The 9,197-nt window shown below is 43.6% G+C and overlaps 1 long non-coding RNA gene across 1 annotated transcript; it reads left to right on the forward strand.

Moving 5' to 3' along the window:
• The first annotated feature begins 4,780 nt into the window (after positions 1 to 4,780).
• LOC144326726 (uncharacterized) lies at positions 4,781 to 8,144 on the forward strand. The gene is made up of 3 exons (XR_013391702.1): positions 4,781 to 4,988; positions 6,925 to 7,044; positions 7,847 to 8,144. It is a non-coding gene; the product is annotated as an uncharacterized LOC144326726 (long non-coding RNA).
• The last annotated feature ends 1,053 nt before the right edge of the window (positions 8,145 to 9,197 follow it).

Genomic DNA, 9,197 nt, shown 5'->3' on the forward strand with positions numbered 1-9,197 from the left:
CTACCCCTTCTAGCTTCAACCGCAAAGACCACAAGAAACGATATTAGAGGTGTTTGACCAATCCCAGCTCCTATGCCATCCAGCAACCCTTTCACAAATTCCTTTACAGGCCTTGTTGGGAAATGAGGTCCAAATGTGGAAAAGCAAGAAAGGCAGCAATGCCCATCAACTTTGGAGCCACCCCCCAGTCCCTGCAAATATTTTTTGGGGGGCCGAAGGGACCTGGGACCCTTTGAGTTGGCACCTATGTGTAGGTGGGACTTTTTACCTCCTGGCATGAGGCAGAGCACAACGCAGACAACAAGCAGCCAAGCTGGAGCCACACGAGGCTCTTGAATCTCCAGGATGAAGCCGTAACCCATTTTATAGCCCTTTGGTATGAAGAGAGAGAAAAAGAGATCGTGCCACTGGGTTTCCTTTTTTTCTTCTGTGGGCAGTCGGGTTTCTACCACCCTGGCAGCTGGGCAGCTCAGTTGGTTGAGTGGAGGAACCTGGAAAGAGCCATCTATTATATAAGTCCAGATGAAGCCTTATTGGCTTCTCTCAGGTCACCTGATCAACCTGGGCTTGATAGCTGCAGTAACACACAGTGGAGCTTCAGGACAGGCAGATGTCTGAGCGTGATGATGAACCAGGTCAATCCATTCCAGTTCTACATGTGGCAGATTATATAGTATATCTGTGTTGTTGTTCTCTCTCTCTTATCGGATCAGCCCTTAGCAAGAACAGCACGTGTAAAATAAACCCAGTGAGCCGTATTCACAGGTGGCTCAATTAGTACCAGGGAAGCTGAACATTTGGCTTTTAGCTCTATCAAATGGCCATCTCAGCTCTGCCCTTCGCAACCATCGAGCCTCATAGATAGAGGTTTAACAGCATATAACTTAAAATATCACAAGAAAAGAAGGAAGGAGAATCAGAATCAGAGCCAACTGACCCAAAACATTCAAATCAGGGTGTATGTAGAAGACAGCAGGGAAGAACACAGGGCCTGGGTAATAATAATAATAATAATAATAATAATAATAATAATAATAATAATAATACCCCACCCATCTGGCTGGGTTTCCCCAACCACTCTGGGCAGATTACAGCACATATAAAACATAATTTGTGTGGTGAGAGGTGGTTCTTATGGTATTGGGGTCTTGAGCAGCATAAGGCTGTATAGATCAAACCTAGCACTTTTAATTAGGCATGGAAATTAACTGGTAGCCAGTATAGTCAGGCCAGGCCAGGCCAGGCCTTACATTGCTTAGACCAGAGCATATGTCCTGAGCCAAGGCAGCTGAAAGGCCATGTAAATGCTGGTGCAATTTTGCCTTTTGGCAACATAAATGATTCTCCATGGAGCCTAAGGCTATCATACCTGCTAATCACAATGCCTGTATGGTATCTGGGGTACTATCTCTCTCTCTGCATACCTGTTGCTGGAGATCGTAAGTGAGAGCCCACTTGTGGGCTGCCCATGGGCAGGGAGTGAGCAGGATGGTGGACTGCACAAGCCTTTGGCTGGATCCACCTGAGCTCAACTTGCATGTTTGTATAAGTGATTTAGATCTGCACTGCAACCCTATGCCTGTTTACTCAGAAATCAGTGGGGCTTAGTCACCTGCATTGTGTAGGATTGCAGCTGGGTTGTGTGCAGTACCAGATCAGCTCTTAGTGAGCATGGGTAAAATGAATCCAGTTACTTTGAACAGTCTTTACAGGTGGCGCAATGAGTACAAGGGAAGCCAAACATTTTGTTTCTGGTCTATCGAATGGTCATCTGAGCTCTGTCCTTTGTCACCATTGAGCCTCATCACTGGATATTCTTCACAAGGAAATTCTGTGCTTGGGTTGTGAGTGTGAGTGTTTGTGTTAAAAAAGCCTACAAGATCCCATTCACTGCAGTCGTTGCATATTGATTGCTCTGCTTTGTAGACCTAATGCTTGAATGTGGGATGATAATAACAGAACAGAACCTTTGGGGAGGCCAGATAAGAAGATGGAATCTTGCAGCATGACTTTGATCCAGAACAGGCTGGTAATGTGTACGCACAGAAGGTGCACGCCTTAGATTTTATTTTGGGAGACAAATGTGGTAAATATAAATATAGAGCTATCACTCAGACGGGATTCTTACCTGGGAGACAAATGAAAGATAATGTTAGAAATATAATTGATTTAATTGAATATTTGGGTTCCAGGCAAGATAAACAAGCAGCTTTGATATTTATAGATGCTGATAAGGCATTTGATAATGTGTCTTGGTATTTTATGAAAAGAAACTTAGAACTTATGGATATGGGTCCAATGTTTCTTAATGGTATTCAGGCTATTTACTCTGCACAATATGCTAAATTATTAGTCAATAGCACGTTAACCGACAAGATTGAGATTACAAAAGGAACTAGACAGGTTTAGTACTGACAGTAGAACAACCCATATCCAGCGCAGTGGAAGCAATGGAGAGAATAAAATAATTAGCAGGTTTTATACTCAACAAATCCAAAATGATATTATTAACTAAGAATGTGGATAGTAAGGAAATAGAGGAACTGCAACAGAAAACAGGAATGATGATGATAGCAAAAAAAGAGAGTAAATTATCTGGGAGTCTGGCTCACATCTAAAAATATAAATCTGTATAAAGATAATTATGAAAAAGTGTGGAATGAAGTCAAAAGATATTTGGAAATTTGGGGAAGAATGAAATTATCATTTATGGGAAGAATTTCTGCTATAAAAATGAGTGTGCTACCAAGAATGTTATTTTTATTTCAAACAATCCCGATTATCAGCGGAACAGGACAATTCAATATATGGCAAAAGAGACTTTTGAAATTTGAAAAATGAGACTTTTGAAAAATGAGAATTAAGTATAAGCTTTTGACAGATGCAAAAGAAAGAGGAGGATTTTCCTTGCCATATCTCAAAATCTATTATGAGGCGTCCTGTTGGTTGAAGGATTGGATGCTTTTGGACAATATGGGTGTATTGGATTTAAAAGGATTCGATAACAGATTCAGCTGGCACACTTATTTGTAGTATGACAAGGTTAAAGTACATAGAGGCTTCCTAAACCACACTATAAGAAAATCAGTTTATGAGGTCTGGAACAGATATAAAACATTGTTAGAATGGTAAACTCCATGGTGGCTTTCACCACTGGAAGCCTTCGTGGTAAAAAAGAAAAATATGGCAATTGATTGGGCTACATACAAAGACTTGTTAATGGAAGTTGACAACAAATTGAAGCTAAAGTCATTTGAAGAGATAAGAGGCAAGCTATCAGATTGGTTGCAGTACTATCAATTGCAAGATATATTTAAGGAAGATAGTAAGAGAAATGGTTTTGGTAATACTAAATCAAAACTAGAGACAGAGTTGCTAGATAGCAAAAGAAAAACATTGTCAAAGATGTATAAGTTATTATTAGAATGGCATACAAAGGATGACGAAGTTAAGTCGGTTATGATTAAATGGTCTCAAGATTTTGGTCATAATATTGAATTAGATAAGTGGGAAAGATGGTGTGGACAGGCAAAGACCCCCCAACCCCAGGCAACCCCCAGGTGGAATAATGACTCAAGACACTATGTTATGGGATTAAAATTGGCCACAACTTTATTAAAACTTCAGATGTAGGGAGACCTTGGCTTAGGCATTGGGTGTTTATCCCTCCCAGTCCCTGGCTGGGAAGCTGGGAAACATCAGGGTTATCCAGAATGAGTGGGGATTGGGCTGGCTCTGGAGAACATCTGTTCAAGCAGAGAGCCAGCCCCCCATTTTGCCACCGTCACAGGGGAGAGCAATGACAACCTATTGGCGTATGGCCAATGCCTCCCCTCAAGACCCCTTTAACGGGAAACCCTGGGATCGCCGCCGCAGGGGGGGGGGAGCGTGGGTCACCACTTCACGCCCCCACAAATTAGGGAAGATAGACTAAAGGATTCCGCCCAAGGCCTGAAACCACCAAAGTTGTGACGTTTTGCTACGGGGAAGGCAAAACCTGCAAATGCAGGAAAATTTCTTTCCGACCCTTCAGCAGCGACCGTGATGTAGCAGCACCTGCGTACCTGTGAAGAAGAGGTTAACCGATATCCAGCACAGTGGAAGCACTGGAGAAAATAGAAGAATTTGGGCAATTAGCGGGTTTTATACTCAATAAATCTAAAACAAAATTATTAACTAAGAATATGGATAGTAAGGAAATAGAGGAACTGCAACAGAAAACAGGAATGATGATGATAGCAAAAAAAGAGAGTAAATTATCTGGGAGTCTGGCTCACATCTAAAAATATAAATCTGTATAAAGATAATTATGAAAAAGTGTGGAATGAAGTCAAAAGATATTTGGAAATTTGGGGAAGAATGAAATTATCATTTATGGGAAGAATTTCTGCTATAAAAATGAGTGTGCTACCAAGAATGTTATTTTTATTTCAAACAATCCCGATTATCAGCGGAACAGGACAATTCAATATATGGCAAAAGAGACATTTGAAATTGGTCTGGCAAGGGAAGAAACCGAGAATTAAGTATAAGCTTTTGACAGATGCTTTTGACCTATGAAGAAGAGGTTAACCTGCAAAAGAAGGCTTAACTGAGGGAGGGCAGGGGAGGAGAAGCTCTGGAGCTGACTGAGGATTCCCAGGTAAGTTCTGCCCTCTATTGTGTGGGCAGGGCGGTCCCTCCCTGGCCAAATCTCCTGCCAAGACGTCCCCAGCCAGGATAGGATAACTGGCAGAGGTAGGAGGAGACCTCCAGGTGTCCGGCTGCGGGCGGTGGTGAAGCCAGGTTGTACTGCCAGGAGCAGCATAGGTCCAGGGGTGTGAGCTCCAAAACAGAGTCCACAGCAGCAAGAGGTCAGGTCAGTTTCTCCTTCTCCATGCCAACAGGCTGGACGATGTGTTACGGCTTCACCATGCAGACCCAGAGGCCACACTTGGCTAAGCTTTGGCTACTTGCTGCTTGCGTTACCCTCTGCTTTGGGCTAGGAGGTAAGTCCCGCTTATGAGATAGGAGGGGAGTTACAACACCAGTGCTCGGAATCCCTTTTTTTGGGGGGGGGGGGATACTTTTTCAGAAAGTCAGCAGGTGCTGAAAAGACAGCAGAGGTGGCAACTGCCTAAAAATGGAGGGGAGGGAATTCCAAAGGGTAGGCAGGTGCCAGAACACACCAAAGACCTAAATGGTGTGGAACGGACCTCCTGATAACATGGTCCCTTGCAGGAGGTTCTCTCTAGGAGAATGCAGTGATACGTTGGGTATGGAGGGGAGAAGGAGACCTCCAACTAGTGGGGATTGTTCCAACTATTATTTGAGCCTTTTATTCTTCCTGTTAGTAACGTATTTTTATTTTTATTGATTACAGTAAGGTCTCAGGGTGAGCCACTGACATCTAAAAACAGAAGCTGCTCTGGAAAGTTTGGAGAAAGCCCTGAAACAGATTTTGTGTTTCCCTGGGGGGGATTTCAAAGGTGCAAGGAGAAATCTGTGTGCCGATGAAGCACTCTGCTTAGTACTGCTGCCCCATAATAATAACAATAATTTATTATTTATATCCTGCCCATCTGGCTGAGTTTCCCCAGCCACTCTGGCCGGCTCCCAGCATTAAAAACATGCCATGTTTAAGTGGATCAGGTCCAACATGGTTTCTTTAAACTAAAATTTGAAGCAAGCTTGCAGTTTTAAACTATGCACACTTAATTTCGCACACAATTCTCAAGCATCCAGCTCCTCCAGTTCTGCAGACTCTTTTGTGCCTGGGTTTTCACTATGCCTTTCCCTCCCTACTCCTTTTCTGCCGACCTCTCGCCCAAGACACCGGAACGGATTAAGTTTGAGAACCAAGGTACCACTGTAGATAGACCAATAGATAGATAGATAGATAGATGATAGATAGATAGATAGATAGATAGATAGATAGATAGATAGATGATAGATAGATAGATATAGATCGATAGATGATAGATAGATATAGATAGATGATAGATAGATAGATAGATAGATAGATAGATGATAGATGATAGATAGATAGATAGATAGATGACGATAGATGATAGATAGATAGATGATAGATAGATAGATGATGATAGATGATAGATAGATAGATGATAGATAGATAGATATAGATAGATATAGATAGATATAGATAGATGATAGATAGATAGATAGATAGATAGATAGATAGATAGATAGATAGATAGATGATAGATAGATAGATAATGATGATGATGATGATAGATAGATAGATGATAGATAGATAGATGATAGATAGATAGATAGATAGATAGATAGATAGATTAGATAGATAGATAGATAGATGATAGATAGATAGATAGATAGATAGATGATAGATAGATAGATAGATAGATGATAGATAGATAGATAGATAGATAGATAGATAGATAGATGATAGATAGATAGACAGACAGACAGACAGACAGGTAGATATAGACCGACAGGTGATAGGTGATAGGTGATAGATGATAGGTGATAGATGATAGATGATAGATGATAGATGATAGATAGATAGATCAAATGGCACAATCTATTTTCTCCCCCCTTTCAAAGAACCCACTTTTAGTACACTTCTTCCCCTTAGCTAGCTATTTCCCTTTCACATACCCCAAAAACTCAGACACATGCGCTTTGGAAACTGGGATTCGCTTTTATAGCTCAGCTCCCATTCAAGGGGCTTAGAATTTTTCCCAAGGTCTGCTATCAGCCCCTGAATGGGCAGGGCAGTAATGTTGCAAATAAATTTGTGGGAGGGTTCTGGGAAGCACCCAGCTTGTCGCTGCAAAAAACGAGACGGTGAGCTTGGTGGATGTCTGGGGCTGCTCTTCTGGCACAGCAGAACTCTTCTTAGACCCTTCTCACCTAGGCAGGTTGCTTGTCAGGAAGAGCTGAAATGAGGCATTTCTTTTACAGCAGTAGCAATCAACTGCCAGGTCTGCAAACTGGAGCCGGAGGTGAGCATGCAGTGCTGGCCTAGAAGAAGCAATTGCACAATAAGTGATGGATATTGCTTGCAGTTAATAACTATTGATGGTAAGGATTCTGTCGAGGGTGCTTGCCATTGTCTCTGCTCCAACCCCTAAAACAGTTGTGGAGAAGCTTTGGCTCTCCAGGTGTTGTTTTAATTTCAGTCCACCATTCTGACTTTTTGTATGTTTTGAATTATTGCTGGGGTGGGTGGCACTGTGGTCTAAACCACTGAGCCTCCTGGGCTTGCCGATCAGAAGGTCGGCAGTTTGAATCCCTGTGACGGGGTGAGCTCCCGTTGCTCTGTCCCAGCTCCTGCCAACCTAGCAGTTCGAAAGCACACCAGTGCAAGTAGATAAATAAATAGGTACCGCTGTGGCAGGAAGATAAACAGTGTTTCCATATGCTCTGGTTTCTGTCAGTGTCCCATTGCACCAGAAGCGGTTTAGTCCTGCTGGCCACATGACCTGGAAAGCTGTCTGTGGACAAATGCCATCTCCCTCAGCCTGAAAGCGAGATGAGCACCACAACCCCATAGTCATCTTGGACTGGACTTAACCATCCAGGGGTCCTTTACCTGTGGTGGTGGGAGGAGACCAGCAGTACCTCCTAATTACTGAGAGTGGAGGCAGTATGGTGATGGGAGCTGCCAAGAAGGAGCCATATGTGGCCTTCAAAGTGCATGCTGCAGCTGTCATTGGCACCGTGGCAGCAGTGGTGGGTGATGGAGGCCAGTTCTGCTGCCCCCGTGGATCCTGCCGCCTGAGGCGGTTACCTCCCCTTGCCGCATGGGTGGACCAGCCTGGCTTAGCATTCTACTTGTACCGAGGATGTATCCTGCACGTTCATTTGGCCTTTGTCTCCACAGTCGAAACAGATACCATAAAACATATACGTAGGAACTGCATTTCCAAATCCACAAAGATGTGCAGGCGCAAATTCCTGAGCGACGACAGAAAAGAAATCTACGCTTTTGCCTGCTGTGATGAAAATGGGTGTTTGATGCCTCATGGAATAGTCAACTGAAGTGTATAGTGAAGATGATCCGGACACAAAAGCTTCCAGACATATGGCAACCCCAGTTTTTGCTCAGATGTGCTCTTGTGAGTTGTATCTGAGGTGGTCCTAAGTTAAGTGTCCTGCCAGTGCAAGGACTTCCGCTTTTGCAATAAAACTCTATATGCTTATGTGGTGTTGGTGGTGGAGGCAGTTGTTGTGGCAGCTCTTCATTGGGGCATGACACCAGGAAGAGGATGGCGCATTGCATAATAATAATAATAATAATAATAATAATAATAATAATAATAATAATAATTTATTCATACCCCGCCTATCTGGCTGGGTTTCTCCAGCCACTCTGGGCGGTTTCCAACGGAATATTAAAATACAATAACCCATTAAACATTAAAAGCTTTCCTAAACAGAGCTGCCTTCAGATGTCTTCTAAAAATCTGGTAGTTGCTTTTCTTTTTGACATCTGATTAGAGGGTGTTCCACAGGGCGGATGCCGCTACCAAGAAGGCGCTCTGCCTGGTTCCCTGTAACTTGGCTTCTCACAGCGAGGGAACCACCTGAAGGCCCTCGATGCTGGACCTTAGTGTCCGGGCAGAACGATGGAGGTGGAGATGATCCTTTAGGTATACTGGACCGAGGCCGTTTAGGGCTTTAAAGGTTAGCACCAATACTTTGAATTGTGCTCGGAAACACACAGGAGGCTGTTGCAAGCTGTCACCAGCATCGGGAAACACTGAAAGGGTGGGGAGCCGGCATAGATTAATCCCTTCATGGGAGAGCAGCACCTTGAATTTAGTTACCTGTGGCATTCAGATTGCTAAAAGTTAGAAGTATCCTGAACATACAGGGGAAAACAAAGCACACTACAATATGGGCAGAGTGTGTTAGGGGAAACAGTTCAATGAATTGAGGGCAAGACGTTTCCCAGAGCAATGAGGTTAGTGCTATGTCACTGTGAAGAGTGCCCCTTCCCCAAGGTGGTAATGAAGAGGGCTGTCAGCAGGGGTGGGGAGGCTCCAGCTGGGGGAACCCCCAGAGGAGGAAGGCTCAGAGTCTGGGGATTGGTGGTGGGACACAGAGGTCAAAGGTAGAATATTGGTGAGAGGAGGTGTCCGAAGCTAAAGGGGCAACAGGGTTTAGTGAGCAAGAAGAGCCTGTGACAGGGAGCAGTTCAGACTCCAAGGCTGAAGCAAAGGGCGGCAGTG

Source organism: Podarcis muralis, chromosome 2 (genome assembly GCF_964188315.1).
Source record: "Podarcis muralis chromosome 2, rPodMur119.hap1.1, whole genome shotgun sequence".
Lineage (NCBI taxonomy): Eukaryota > Metazoa > Chordata > Lepidosauria > Squamata > Lacertidae > Podarcis > Podarcis muralis.